The following is a 12,837-nucleotide window of genomic DNA, read 5'->3' as shown; positions in this document are numbered from 1 at the left end:
TCTTCGTCAAGGCTTGGTGGGCTAGGATGTGCTCCACTCTCTCTTCCTCCCTCTTTATTTGTTCCCGTGTGCTCTGATCAGACATGTCCCTCTCCCTGAGCTGCAGCCACAGAGCTTCCCTCTGAAATAAATTCTTCTTGGGGGAGGAGCAGGTGTCCACGTAGTTGGAATTGGGACCTACCCCCCCATACTACATTTCATACACAGAATATATTACAAAAAAATTTTAAACACCCAACAACAATAACAAAGTAAAACAGAAGAAAAGACCTTAATAGAAAAAAAGTAGAACATATTAGAAACTTGAATAAAATTAAAATGGGTTACAAGGGAGATCAAATGATAAGGTGTTAATTTTTAACCTAAGTTTATCTTCAATGATCTACTTTCCAATGTGCCTGCGTGATAGCAAGGCTCTTCAGCTCCCAGTTCTATGGTCACAGGGAATTCCCTGGAGGCTTAATCAATGTGTATTTCCCCTTCACCTTTTTTTTTTAAACCTAAGCAACTTTAAAATGTGTCAAAAGGGAGATAAAATTATATTACATTTAAACTAAACTACAACTGCTGTGACTGACTTTACAATGCTCTCTGTCTCATGACAAGGCTATTCACATGCCTACACTATGGTCAGATGGATTCAGTGGACTTCAATCCATGTATGAACCCTGCAAATGGAGTTGTGAAAGGAAATTTTATAGAAAGAACAAAATTTAACCCTAGCATACAAATTGCTCCAGAACAAAAAAGATTCTACAGGCATATAAATCTTGAAATAAAAAAATTAATATAGCTTATAATTTGAAATAAAATATCGTGTTACACAGGTCTATGAAAATTTAAGTTTTTCACATTTTTGTATATGGAAATAATGAACACATTAATGGAAAATTACACACACACAAATGAAAAGCCAAAAAAATCTACTACCACTGTGTGTATTCTGATTCACAATTGACCCCATTTAGGATTTCGGAGTCTTTGTAAATCTTTGTGGGAAAACACAGCCTCATCTTTATGCATTGGGTCATCGTCATGTTTGAAATGCTGAATTTATGTTTGGCAATCTCACTGCTTACCAGATAAAGGACATTATATTTCTCCAAAGAGATGGTCAATGTGATAACAAACACTACTGTCACACATGGCGTATTCCATTAGGGTGTAACAGACAAAAGAAATCACCCAAAAGCCTGGACATCTAGATCATCTCCATCTGTGTTCCCCTAAGAGATTCACAATTTCCACCTTCTCGCCACTTCTGCCAGGATGCACTAGGGAGAGATGTGGTGACCCCTTCTGTGTGGAAAGGACTCTGTCCTATGCAGATTCAACTTCATGGACAACTCACATGTCCCTGTGTGAGGTCACAATATACATGGCAGGAAACCCCCACACAATCCTAGATCACAGGTTGCATTAGTCACAATTGGAGGCAGAGCAACTTAGATCAGATTGGGGGTTAACTCAAATCTAGCTTCTGACACGAGGATGCCACAGGGAGTGTCACATGGCTTAGCCCCTTGGATCTTCCTACTTGGCCCTCAAATCTCCCTAGTGGATATCACAGAAATCACCATCCTACTCTGATACTGTTGAGGTTTTCATCCTCCAGATGGCCATGCAAACACCGTGGACCCTGTTCTGTCTGCTGGCAATCACCCTAGGTGAATGTTTCTAGGTTAGGGGATTTATGATTCACAGGGACTTGTGTGCGAGAGGGCCTTACTCACCATGACTCGTTTTGTTCCCAGGTACCCTGTCAGAGCCTACACTTCAGGAGTTTGGCCCAGGGACCCTGTCCCTCACCTGCTCTTTCTAAGGGGACTCCATCATCCATAGTAACTTCTGGTACTGGATCTGCCAGCATCCTAAGAAAGGACTAGAGTGGATGGGATACTCATAGGGAGCACAAGCTACAACCCAGCTTTTCAGGTCCAGATCTCTATCACTGAGAACACAGCCAAGAACCAGTTCTTCCAGCAACTGAGTTCCGTGACTACTGAGAACACAGCCGTGTATTATTGAGATAGAGGCACAGTGACAGAAAGACACTGTGAGCTCAGACACAAACCTCTCCCAGGAAGCATGAAAGGAATGTGCAGCAGGTGGCACTCAGGAGGGTGTGACAGAGGGTCTTACTCTAAGGCTTCCTCTCTGTCCCTCCTGTTTCCTAGGGTAAATCGCTTGTTTGAGTTATTCAAAGTTTGTTATTTAGATGTCCTCAAGTCAATTATGTCTCACTGCAGCCCCGTGTACAACAAAACAAAAGCTATGTGGTTCTGCATCACCTGCACACTCATGCTATTTTTGATCTCATTTAAGCAGTCACTGTGTCAATAAATCATCGTAAAAGTCTTCCTTTTATCATTTGCCCTTTATTTTACCAAGCATGATGTATTTTTCTCTTTTTTTACATAGTTTTCACACTCTCATGTAATTCAATAGTTTGATCATATCAAGAAGAGTTGTACAATCATTGCCACAATAAATTTTATAACATTTTATTCTTCCTTGTACTCATTTTTATTCATGTAATTATTATTTTTTAATTGTGGAAGAGATATGCACAACAAAACTTTCTCCAGTTCAACAATTTATACATGTATAATTCAGTGCAAATGATTATGCTCTTCTTGTTGAACAGCCACTATTGATACCTTTTCCCAAACTTTTCCACCACCATTAACATTAACTCAATGACCCTTAAGAAAAAACTCTTCTTCCTTCACCCATCATAGCTGTAGGCCAAGTTTGTTTCCTTTTATTTTTTCAGTAGTTCTCTTGAAAAAATGTTCATGTGTCATACCCTTCCATCATTAAATAATTTTTATAAAGGGGTATATATACATCATCACAATCAGTTCTAATGGTCCCTCCATGCTCATCCATTCATTGTTTGCTCCCCAATTACCCTCCTCCCAATGACATCTCTGTTCCTGATAACTATTGAATCAATTATTGTCTATGCATCCATTCCTCCAGTGCTTCTACTGATTAGGTATTCACAATTTAAGCTCTGATATTTTTCCATCGTTATATTTGGATTTTGTTATAGTCATCTTTGGATCACATAGGCAGCTGTGCTTCTTCGATGTGGACTTACTAGACTTAGTCAATATGCCACCAACCACAATTTTGTAAGTTTCCTTTTCTTCTTTTTCTGTGAAGAGAGCAAAAGAGTTATGTGCTTGGCACAAGCCAGGGCTTCTACTAAAGATGCAGGTCAGATTCCAATCTTGTTGTTGTTTAGGATTACTGTTTATTTTTAACTGACTTTTAAAAGTCTGTATAACTCAGGAGGCCTCCTACCAGTTCATCTCACAACAAGCTGCCAGGAAGAGCATTCGTTCTCTCTCCCAAGATCTAAAGTCAAACCAAAACAAATTTTAAACGTGTTAAATTACTCAGTATTTATAATGTGTCCTTGATATTGCCTTGTATGTTTGAGCCAAATGTAGTGAAGATAAACTGATTGGAATTTTCTTGTAAGTTCCAGGATCCTTCTGAACTTAAACTTTGAAGATTTACTTTTACTGTGGGACTTTGTGAATCCTTGTAATTATTATTGTCCACTCCTGTTTTGTCTTGTCACTCCAATAAAATCTTTAATTTTTAACTGAAGATTCAGTTTGGTCTTTGGAAGCAGGAACAGAAAAGGAAATAATATATGCTTAATATATACATACAATTCCTTAATATATACATACAATTCCTTAATATATACATACTTAATATATACATACAAATACAAAAAAAAGAAAGAAAGAGAAAAGGTAAATCATAAATGACAATAGACTTACCATCTCTGGTAAACGTTATTTCCATGCCTTCAATAACTAATTTTTTGGCGGCAAGACTATATTTGTTGTAAATATAATAATTAAGGAGAATCTGAGTACAGTATACAAACAACTATGAAACATTGGCTATTATCTTTGAGACCATTCTCCAACCTGTTTCACTTTGTGTAATAACGTAAATTCCACAGTTTGTCTAAGAACCTCGCCTTTGGATATGAGATGATGCCACAGATGTTGGAATAATTCAATTATTGCCTATAATTACTCTTCATTTTCCTTCCTGATAACCCTTCTCTGTTGAGCCCTGTACTCCCTGAAAAACATTCCATTACCTCAAATGAGTGTCAGTTTGACTAAACCCGGCAAGGCAAACACGTACACAAAAAACATTCTCAACCTTCAGGTCACAGGTCACATGGAACCAAAACTTACCCTAAAGACATCACCAGACCATATAAGAAGACGTTTGGAACCGAGAAGTACAAAGAGCCATGTCTTGTTAAGAATCATAACCCCACCATAATGCATATTCATGACAGTCCCTGTGAAACGTGTTAGAGATCCATCATCCTATGCATTTATTTATTGGTATATTTGCCTAAAACTGCAAACCAAGCTCACCATTTTATTTCCCGGAAGCTTACCTTGGGGGATCTTCCGGCTCATTCCTTGCTTGTCCAGGTAAAGCAGACCCCTTTCACTTTCATGCAGCTCCTGTCTTTGTTTCTCAACAGGAGTCGTATTGGTCACATGTCACACATTTCATTTTGCTTAGTGGATCTTGCAACATAATAGTTGAAAACACTGTCTTATAGAGTTGATATGAGTTGTAATCCATTTGATGACAGTAAGTTTAGTGTTGGCGTTAATATTTTCACAAAGAAAATGTTAGGGTCAGACTTTCCCTTTTCAGTTTCTAAGACTGGGAACGTCTCTACTTTATTCCCGGGGCTTCTTATTTGCAGAGCACCTTATCCATTTACAGGTAAAAATCTCTAAAACTAGTGAAAAACATTACATCCTGCACAGGGTTCTCTAGGATCCATAGAACTTGTCCATAAGTCATGAATTTCCTGTGGACATTCTTCTGCCTAGGGGTTACTTCTCCTTAGCAGTGTTGGGATTCCAAAAAATGGATCGACACAATGAGATTTCCATTACTTGTCACCAGTTATTATTTTTCCTGTTCCTAGTTGTCCAAGATTTGGATCCAAGAGTGTTGAATCCCTCACAGATACTCTCCCTAAGCTTTGCTGTCTCTGTTGACTTCATGTTGCCAGGGCTGGAGCTGACAAAACATGCAGAAGAGGTTAGAGTATTTGTGAGGAATATATTGGACTAGCAAAAAACAACCTCCCATCTCTAAGGAGTTGGTGTTCAAGCTTCAGAACAATATGTAGAACAAAAAGCTGTTGTTCCTGCAGCTGAGATCAACGACACTGAGGACATGGCTGTCCATTAATGTGTGAGAGAAACAGTGAGAGGACTCACTACCATCACAAACACAATGTTCCTGCAATAATGGCATTGGTCTATAGGGGTACATGGATTGTGGAAAGCACAGGAGGAAGACTTCTGGGGTCAGAGAAATGGGAGAGGCATGGGAGCAAGGACCATCCTATCAGCAGCTAGGGTTTTGGTTTCTTCTAAAATGTTTCCTCCAAGAATGCCCTCTTCCTAAATGTTCATTACAAAACTCCACAGATATTGCAATGTTCATTCATTTGTAGATTTTATGCTGTGGTAGTTACACAACTTCATGTCAACTTGATAAAAAGACTGAAGGTCTTAGCCTAGTGATCCTTCTTTGTGGGTGTGGCCTTCTCATTAGGATTCTGGGAACTATGCTTCTTTATTCTGAAATCAAAAGAGGTGGAGCTCTCTCTCTCTCTGCTACACCTTCCTGTTGACAAGCCAAATGGAGCCACCATAATGGCACCTAAAACCCTGGAGATACATCTGCTGACATTGGATCCACCGCACTTTCCACCCACCATATTCAGCATCATTTGATTTGCTGCATGTGTCTGAAAAGGAATTCATGGACTAATATCAGACATATGGACTAATATCCAAATTATGGACTTGAGGTGAACTGGCTGGGATGATTTATTGATGCATAATCACTTCTTGATATAAAGTTATGCCTTACACATATATGAATATCAATGAATTTGTTTCTCCAGACAACCCGGACTAACACATATGCATATACAAAATTGTATGTGTGCATGGATACCTGTTTTATGTACAAATACTATTTGCATCATTGATAGCTATGACATGTATTTAATGATTTTCAGATCCTGGATGGCTGTATTGGACTGAATTGAAATGAAAGCACTACATAATAAACTATGGAATTCAACTGTGGAGAACTGCATGGGGAATTCATAGCCACAAACATCTATATAAGTTGGAAATACAACTCAGAAATTAATTACCTCAGTTTGCATGCAATGGAACTAGAAAAAGATAAGTATGCCATATCACAGGTTAGAAGGGCAGGGGTGGGGGCAGAAAATAATAAATATAAGAACTCAAATAAATGAAGTAGAAGGAACACATTAAGTAAGCCAATTAAACGAAAAGTGACTATTTTAGCAGATGAAGTCAAGTGATACATCGAGTTTTCCTGATCATGACAAAAGAAGGAGAACCCAAATCTCCCGACCAGAAACTGGAGAGGAGACATCATAATACATGTTTTCTGGACATGCTCTATTATCAACTTTATGCCCAGAGTTTAAAAAATATCACTGAAACGTGGAAATTCCTTGAAAAGCAAAAAAAAAAAAAAGTGTGGAGGGGGCACCTAATAATGTCCTAATACAAGAAACAGAAAATAGATTAGTCCACTATCACCATGTGTGTCCACCTCTTAAAAAGGATGACAGAGGATCCATTGTGAGCTCTCATACAACAAGAGTTAAAGCTTATAAACTGAAAACTATTTATTTTAAAATGATAATATATAACAATTGAAGCAATGGTTGATAAAGAACCTGTTTAAGAGCTTCTTTGAGAGTGCTTGTGTTTCTCTGAGTCTGAGAGAGAAATCTTGCCCATATTCTATACTCATCTGCTTCTAATTATCAGGGGACATGCAAATGCAGCTCTCTGCCTGCTGATAAACCAGCCACAGCCCCTGGGTGGGAGATCTCAGAGGACACTCCCAGTCTCTGGGGGTATCTGTTGTTGTCATTCTGTGACCTGGACACATAATAAATTTTGTACAAACCTTGTGTTTCATTTTGGCCATTTTACATGGTAATTTCTGTAGACCCTGCCATGTGTGTGTATATTTGTTTGTATGTGTGTTGTCTAATCACAGTGCCTTTGTGTTTTTAGGTGTCCAGTGTGAGGTGGAGCTGATGGAGTCTGGGGGTGATCTGAGAAAGCCTGGTGGGAGTGTCTCTGAAACTCTCTTGTGCTTCCTCTGGATTCATCTTCAGTAACTATGACATGAACTTGGTTCACCAAGCTCCAAAGAAGGGCCTGCTGTGTGTCGCAATCATTAGTAGTTCTGGTAGTACTACATACTACACAGACTCCGTGAAAGGCCGATTCACCATCTCTAGAGACAATGACTAGTACACGCTGTATCTGCAGATAAACAACTTGAAAGCCGAGGACACGGCCATATATTATTGTGCAAGAGACACAGTGAGGGGAAGTCAGTGAGAACCCAGACACAAACCTCCTCTGCAGGGAGGAGACTTGTCTCCAGGGGACGCTCAGGACCCACAGAGCACAGGACTCAGACCCAGGAGCAGGTGCAGCTGGAGCTTCAAGGCTGATTTCCTATGGGGATCTGCGGATTTTTCTAAACCTTAAGAGTTTCCCTAGGGAATCTCACTCTAATTTAAAAATAAAAATTCTGTGCTTACTCCTGCTATCTGTGAATTCAAAAGTCATATTGTAACAGGAGAACATAGTCACATCGCAACAAACAGCCTGTCCCTGAATGACAGGAAATGACTCTGCCAGAGGTCCTTAAATCGGAGTTCAGATAAATACTTTCTAATCAGACTCAGCGGTAATGGGGGCCAGGGTAAAGGTAACTATTAAGTGTTTGACTCTTGGCTGAAAATTTAACAGTATATTCTCCCACCACACTTTATGAGCTATTTTGACAATCATTTAGTCAAAATCTAGGCAGTCTGCCTATTTTGGGGTGGTGGTGGCAGAGTAGGGGTGTTGCTTCTTCAAATGACACTTTGTTTTCATTGCTTTCCCTACCCATGGTGACCTAGTGTTTGTGTGTGTGTGTGTCTTTTCTGGAATCCCATCTGCAAACACGTAGGCTCACCAATTGTACTTTACTATCTGGGGCATAATATTTTGTATCCATCTGTTTTTCAGAACATTCATCCCATGATGGTAATGACAGGCACTAACTGATCTGTGCAACTTCAGGATTCAGGGATATCTCTAGGACCAAATGAGATAATTCAGGTCTTTATGTCAGATGTTGTATCTTCACTTTCACAAACCCTCAGAATGTCAGTCCACTGTTTCTGGTTTCACCCAGAGTGTCTGTATTTGTCCTATTAATCAACTCACCCTACTTCTGGTGGCTTTGCTACTAATTTATTGTATGATATCAGTACCATTCCCAGTATCTAGTAACACACAACCTTAGGTGAGGAATTTCAAATATTTCAGGGTAAGAATCGGCATAACATTTAAGATTAGGTGAGAATAACATTATTAATGATGACTTTCTGGATCAGAAATGCCCTCCTGTGTCAAGGGTAAATTACTTTAGGGTGCATGTGCTCTTTCCACAATAGAATGACTCTTAAGTAGTCATAGGAGTGTAGTTGTTGAAGAAAAGTTTTTCTTTTTTAGTAATTCATATAAGCCATTTCTATTTACAGCAAACATTGAATGTGAGCCACTTTTGGCTGAATCCAATGAGATTACTAGTTTTAGTTGATCTTCAAATTTTGGAATATCTAATAATGTTACTGTAATATAATGCAGAAAAGAAAATGTGTATCTGATAATTTAAATGTCCTTGGATTTCCCGTGAGTGTCTTATAAATATAAGTCCCTGAGAGTAAAGTACCACTGCCTTTATTCCTAAAGTCATCCTCAATCCTAGCCATGCCTGCCTCCTCAACTATCTTCCTCATCACGTTCTATGGACTGAAAATACTGGTCTTGTTGGATGGAGAAGGACTGTGTTCTCTCGGAAACAGCCAACACTCTCATCTGAGATGAAACCCATTTAAACTTTATTAACAATTTAACACTCAAATGCAAATCTCCACATAGTCCTCAGATAGAGTCTCATGATGTATTTATTTAAATTTAGGTCTTACTCACTCTGGATATTACACCTGGGAATCATGGGCCTCATTCCCAAGAACATGTTTGTTTCTTCCTCTTCTTGCGGGCACTGTCTCTGGGTGCAGCTGCAGGGGTTGCACCAGGAGTCGTAAACTCACAGACATTGTGCCTCACTTGCTATGTCTCTAGATCCTCTGTATGAATCTGTATACTATGGAGTGGTGAGAGCACAGACTATGCTCCTACTCTGATATATGGAGTACACATTCCCAGTGACCCCGTTCATAGTCAAATTTATTGAAGGCTGAGCTCCATTGCTGCGCAGGCCATTGCCATGCATTATGGTGAAAGGAGGCCGGGAGGAGTCAGAGTGATTCTAGAAATCCTGGTGAAGAAAGGGCCTTAGCTCCATTATCTTCTTTACTGTGTATTCTTTGTTTTTCTTGAGCATATTTTACATTATTGTCTAGAAGCGCTCTTTATTTTTGTATTATAATCGACTCCAAAAAAATAAATTCTCACTTTATTATTTTCTTTGTATTATGGCGTCTTCATTGTGATATTGTTCATCAAACTAACTGTATAGTACCCATCTCTGTGTCAAGTGTGAATCTCATGTTGGCATTGTATCAATTACGAGCCTTTTCTACTCTTTTATATTATCCATTACTTTTTGTGGCTAGATGGGCATGTTCAATATGACCGTACATATCAGCATATTGTGTTATGTAAGATGTTTTCCCTTGTGAACTGATTATGACCAAACTCCTGCTAGAATTTTATTGCCAATATCTCTAAATATTTAGACAGGGCTCCATTTGTAATGAACTATATGCAATGTCCATCACAGATAAAATTAGTTTTACTTAAAATACCAAAGACATCAGATTCCTCTATAAAATTCCTTTTTAAATTTATATTTGGTTTTGTCTTCACTTGTGTCTGTCCTGGAGAGTATCTTAAATTTAACTTCCTGATGCACCTTGCTGTTATTTTTTTTTGATGATGGTCACAGTTGTGGCTGGGTTTGGGCCACGGGACATTTCTCACATCTTTTGACTGAGCCTCCTACTTAGGCAGGCATCCTGAATCTGGATCTGAAATATGGATTTCCAACCTCCTGAAAAGGTACTAGGCTAGCAGCTATGCCTGCCCTTTCCTGTGGTACAGAGTACTTTTTCTTCCAAGTTGTTCATCCCCTTGCTGCAGAAGGTTTTCACCAGTATCATCAGTTACAACTTTTTATTTTCTTTCTCTTCAGATTGAATATTTTATGTCAAAACAAAGAAAATAGCGTTGGTTCTGGACACGACTTCAAACTTGTTCTGTTCTATGTAGATTTTTATGAATTTATGCCTAGCCTTTCCATCTTTTTTGTGCTGCTTAGAGTCAGGAGATATAGTTCAGGTTGCATTCTCGTCCTACCCTATCCACTCAAGGGAAGAGAAGGAAACCTGTTTTTAAAATCGACATCTTAAGGGAATGTTCTGACATAAAACAAGTATTTTCTTAAGTCTGTGCTCCTAGGAAATCATATACACTTTAACACAAGAAACTTCAAGCTATTGATTAAATGTTTCAGGCTAACCTTTATCAAGTTTAAATGTCATGAAAGACATCTACTCCAGCGAAGGTAATACCTTGATCTTTTTCACTCATAATGGAAACTCTCTTTCTACCTCAGAATATGATATTTGTTGTTGTTTTTAATGTACCTAAGTTTACCATTGTTTTGAAGAAAAGTTTACTGAATGGTCATGTTTTTTATTGTGATTTATGATAATAAGAATGTGAGAGAAACCTCTGTCCAACCTGCACCGTGATCTACCTGGCTAGGGAAATTCCGTCCACCATTCGTGGTGTTCCACACCAAAGCGGGCAACCCACCAGCCTTCTGGGGCACACTGTTTGAGAGTGAAGCCACAGGAGGATAAAGTGGTAGGCTAATTCTATAGTGAAATTAGCTGTAGGAAGTTTGAAGAAACATTTCTCCCAGAGAGAGCCAGTGCTCTTCGACTCCCTGGGAAAATGGCAACTGGCTCCTCTAAAACAAAGCAACGCAAAAAAGCAATCAGCCCCAATGACTTCAACGAAAAAACAGGAGAAACAAAAGGCAGTGACAGAAGAGGTCCTGTACCTAGGGACATGAATAGAAGAAGCAGACATTGAGCAGCCACAGAAATAAATTTTCAGAATACTGCTTGGGGTCATACAGGATATGAGGGAAACAATATAGAAAAAGGATGAAATTATAGAGGAGATAAAGTCAATACACCAAAGGGAAATACAAGAGCTTGGAGAGGAGATAAAAAAAAAACCAGTAGCAGACTCACGGACCTTGAGAATCAACTGGCGGAAGCAGAGAACCGCACTAAAGACTTGGAAGACAGCCAAGCAGATTTTAACAAACGGAAACAAAAGCTGAAGAAAACATAAGAGCTATGTCTGATGCTATGAAGAAGAATATCATCAGAATTATTGGATTACCAGAGGAAGGCACAACAAAAGTCATCTGCAACAGTTGTGAGAGAATTCTTGGAGGAAAACTTCTCCAGCTTAATGAATGAAAACCAGGCAATCATTCAGGGGACTGAAAGAACACGAACTAGACTGAAGCCCAAGAAGTCACCAGGGCACATAATAGTTAAACTATCCAACTTTAAGGAAAAGGAGAAAATCATGAGAGAAGCTAGGAAAAAACAAGCAATCACATATAAAAGTTTCAAAATAAGAATATGCTCAGACCTATCAGCAGAAACTATGAAGAAGAGGAGAGAGTGGAGTAACCTATTCCAAATATTGAAGGAAAAAAACGCAAACCAGTTGTATGAGCCCCTAATAAAATGTTAAAAAACAAAACAAAACAAAACAAAAAAACAACGCAAACCTAAGAATACTCTACACAGCCAAATTATCGATCAAGATAGATGGAGAAGAAAGAGTCTTCCCAGACAAGGGAAAACTCAAACTCAAAGTACGTTAGAACAAACCCAGCCCTACAAAAGATCCTTGCTGACTCAGTAAGGTCAGAAGAACAACACTCACCAAGCATAACTAAGGGACTGCCACATAAAACAACTCCACCCACAGGGCAATAAAGAGAAAACAGACCCCAAGATAGCATTGGCCTAAGGATGGAAAGAAGTCAAGAATGATACACACACACACACACACACACAACACTAATTAGAAAGGAAGGTAGAAAAACACCCAGCACTAAGATGACATCTTATACCTTCAGATGGAGATAATAACCCCGACTATCGATGGACTGAACTCAGGCATTAAAAAACTGAGGCTAGCAGAATGGCTTAGAAAACACAACCGATGAATCTGCTGCCTACACAAGACACATCGCAAGGCTACAGACAAAAATAGGCTGAGACTCAAAGGCTGGAGAAAGGCATACCAAGCAAATAGCAATTAAAAAAAAGGTATGGGTTGCAATCCTAATCTCTGATAAAATTGACTTCAAAGTGCAAACCATAAAAAGAGATAAGGAGGGACATTATATAATGCTCAAGGAAACAGTAGACAAAGAACCCCTAAGAATTGTAAGCATATATTCCCCGAATGAGAGACCCATTGAATACATCAACTGAACAATCCAAAAGATGGAAAAAGAAATCACAGCCTCAACAATTATAGTGGGTGACTTCAGTACACCACTCTCTGAGAAAGATAGTTCACAGGGAAAGAAACTCAACAAGGAGGCCAGAGATCTAAACACTACAAT

The sequence above is a fragment of the Echinops telfairi genome, unplaced genomic scaffold (genome assembly GCF_000313985.2).
Source record: "Echinops telfairi isolate 266 unplaced genomic scaffold, ASM31398v2 ScPeMD7_43;HRSCAF=161, whole genome shotgun sequence".
Classification (NCBI taxonomy): Eukaryota; Metazoa; Chordata; class Mammalia; order Afrosoricida; family Tenrecidae; genus Echinops; species Echinops telfairi.
Note: the sequence above shows the minus strand (reverse complement) of the source record.